Raw genomic sequence first — 2,806 nt, 5'->3', positions numbered from 1 at the left:
GCCAGGCTGGGGGGAAAAGTCCGTGAGACTCATCTGCAATTAACCAACATAAAGCTAGGACTGGAGGTGTGACTCAAGTTTGAGCAAAAAAGCCAGAGAGTAACAACATGTTGAGTTCAAGCCCTAAAGCCAACACACACACAAACACACTCACACTCACGCAGCCAATACACTGGGAGACCACAACAGCTATAAAGAAGGAAAATCCAACTCCACCTCCAAAAAGCCAGTTGTAAAGGACACACGTGACCATGGCTTTCTATTCCAAATGAGTGCAGGTGATGGGGTGTGGATGGACACTGAAATCCCAGCCTGCACTCAGCTGGAATGGATTGAAGCTGTGGCTTAAAGACATGTACTGTTTGCTAATTCCTAAAACCTCAAACTTTAGTTTTTCCCCCCTTCATAAAAATGTTCTTTCAGCTGTGGAGAAGCTAATAGTTGTTTACAATTGTCAGCCTTTTAAAAAGCACTAATTTGTTCCCTTAAGAGTGCAAATGTTATTCTCCGTCTTCCCGGAGAATAACAAACAACACATAATATGTGCTCCCTCCATGCCAGCAGCTTTTCAGGCTGGGGATTCCATCCAGGTCACCATGGGGCTTTCGTCTTTCATTACAAGTTCAGGATTTCTGAAATTCCTTCTTCTGAACTTTTGATTTTGGTGCATTAGGATTTTCTTGCTTGTAGAAGGCCTTTAACAGTTCCACAGCTTCCTCAGCCCGATATCCAGGGATGCGCTGAAATGGTTTTCCCGTATTTGGTAAGTCAGCAGAGGCAACATTTAGAACGGAGCCACAGCCACCAAATCGTTCATTCTGACAGCCTTAGACGACCAGCGGGATTTTCATCAGGCCGAGAGCAGCTGCACACATAATGCAGGGTTCCACAGTGACATACAACACGGTACGTTCAAACACAGCAGAAGGACTCTGGCCATTTCGTTGACACCAATCTAGGACTTGATCAATGGCCACCATTTCTGCATGTCGAGTAGCATTTTTGGTTTGATTCACTTCATTTCTTCCCTTCCCCACGATTTCATTGTTGTAGACCATAAGACAGCCAACAGGGACTTCGGTATTTTCAAGGGCGTCTTTGGCCATGCGCATCGCTTCCTCCATCCACCGTGCCGTCTCCAGGGCCAAAGACACGGCGGTCGAGACTCCCGGGGCTGGCATGGACGCGGCCAACGCCTCCGCCTCCATCCAGCTGGGTTAACGCACAGCTCTGACCCGCGGGCCTTCCGGGCCGGGAACCAAGTATTTATCTTTTTAAATTTAAATTTTTGTTTTTCTATATTTTCTGGTTTTTTTTTCTTAATGTCTCTCCTATCATTCTGTCCAATCCATTTCCCTCTCTGAGATTAGGCCTTGGTTAAATTCACTCTCATCTTACCTCGCCACCACCCTATAATTCTATTTTTCCCCACATTTCTCCCTACATCTAATAATTTCTGGTTTGCCAATTTTTTTCTTTGCTATTCTTAGCCCATTAATCCATAGTTGTTTGATGTTGAATAGATTGTATCTGTTGAACTAGATTGTGTCTATAGCCTTTTGACTGTGCAACTACCAAACTTTGGTTGATGCTTGCCTTAAAATTATGTTCTAGCACAAAATTAGTGTTACTTTCATACTAAATGAGCAGAAAAAGCCAGAAAAACAGAAGAAAAATGGGAAGCCCAGGTATCTGGACTCCCACTCATGATAAACAGTTGACAGAATAGTTAGTGAATAATCCAGAGGACAGTTCACAAAAATCTGTACAAACAATACTGGTAAAAATGGTGAATGAAAAGATTGAAAACCTGCAAAGGACTCAGTGTGAGCATGATAGGGAGAGAGAGAGGCAAACCAAAGATTAATACTGGAATCTCGTGAGAGTGCAGAAACTACTCAAAGATTGGTACAGGAAATGCGTGAGCAGATTTAGAACAGTCAAAGAGCAATACAGGAATTGCATAAGCAGGCTGACAACAATCAAAGAGAAACACAGCAATTGCATGAGGAGGAGGATAACAGAAAAAGAGAAACACAGGTATTGTGTAAGCAGGTTGAGAACAGTCAAAGAGAACTTCAGGAATTGCATGAACATGAGGAAGCTAATCAAAGAGAAATACAGCAATTGTGAGAGCAGAATGAGAATACACAAAGATCAAGAGAGACATTAATGGAATCCATAAAGAGACAGCTGAAAGAATTCAGGGAGACCACAAATGGAATCCTGAATAGAGCCTGGCAGAGGGAATGGGCAACAAAGGAAACCATAAACAATCAACTAAGTCATTTGAGAATAAATACTGAACACCAAATTAAGGAAGTATAGAAGTTCATAAAAGATCTAAAAGAAAGCTCTAACAAAGAATTTGAAGCCATTAAAGCCGACCAACTAGAAGGAAAAGAAATTAAAAACAAAGTAGAAAGTCATGACAGTAGGTTAAACCATGCAGAAGATAGAATCTTGGAGATTAAAGACAGCCTTGATATTATAGAGAAATAACATACTACTATCCAAGACAAATCCAAGGAATATGGGATAGATCTATTCAACATTTGGAAGACACCATCAGTAGGTCTAATATGAGGATAATGTTTGTAAAGGAGCACCTAGAAACAGAAGTTAATGGTCGAGAACATTTGTTTTACAGGATCCTAGCAGAGAACTTTCCAAACATGCAAAAAGTTAGGATTATTCAGATAGAAGAAGCTTTTAGAACCCAAAATATACCAGACCAGAACAGGACATGGCAATGTCGCATTATAATCTGCACAGTATCAATTCAGACCAAGGAAAAGATCCATAA

At 41.3% G+C, this 2,806-nt stretch overlaps 1 pseudogene; it reads right to left on the bottom strand.

Annotated features, from left to right (window-relative positions):
* Window positions 1-551: 551 nt before the first annotated feature.
* On the bottom strand, window positions 552-1,208 carry LOC122097765 (annotated as a pseudogene).
* Window positions 1,209-2,806: the final 1,598 nt, after the last annotated feature.

The sequence above is a fragment of the Dipodomys spectabilis genome, unplaced genomic scaffold, assembly GCF_019054845.1.
Source record: "Dipodomys spectabilis isolate Male_0828 unplaced genomic scaffold, ASM1905484v1 ptg000434l, whole genome shotgun sequence".
Lineage (NCBI taxonomy): Eukaryota > Metazoa > Chordata > Mammalia > Rodentia > Heteromyidae > Dipodomys > Dipodomys spectabilis.
Note: the sequence above shows the minus strand (reverse complement) of the source record. Positions and strands in the feature narration are given on the sequence as shown.